Genomic DNA, 317 nt, shown 5'->3' on the forward strand with positions numbered 1-317 from the left:
CAGATCCAATGAGTTAAAGAAAGATGGATTTCAACCCATTTTCCTGCTAATAGTTATAGGTACAGTTCAGATAGCTATATGCTCAGGATATATTTATATGCTATGTAACTACTGGGTGTATTAGTTCTTCCAATAAACAGAAAATCATAAATGACACATGGGTAAAAAAATATTATAAATATGTCTGAAGCAATAACAATGTCAGGCATACAGTAATCTACATGAAATACAGTGGGAGCATTTTTAGAAGAATACTTTTTACTAGATATTGATATATAGACCTTAATTCCAAAACTTAAGCTACATATTTGCATGAT

The 317-nt window shown here is 30.0% G+C and overlaps 1 protein-coding gene across 1 annotated transcript in view; it reads right to left on the reverse strand.

Moving 5' to 3' along the window:
* LOC119586947 (syndetin-like) overlaps nucleotides 1-317 on the reverse strand; it is a gene marked incomplete at its 5' end in the record, with an annotated part of 8406 nt that overhangs the window by 6671 nt on the left and 1418 nt on the right.

Source organism: Penaeus monodon, chromosome 22 (genome assembly GCF_015228065.2).
Source record: "Penaeus monodon isolate SGIC_2016 chromosome 22, NSTDA_Pmon_1, whole genome shotgun sequence".
Lineage (NCBI taxonomy): Eukaryota > Metazoa > Arthropoda > Malacostraca > Decapoda > Penaeidae > Penaeus > Penaeus monodon.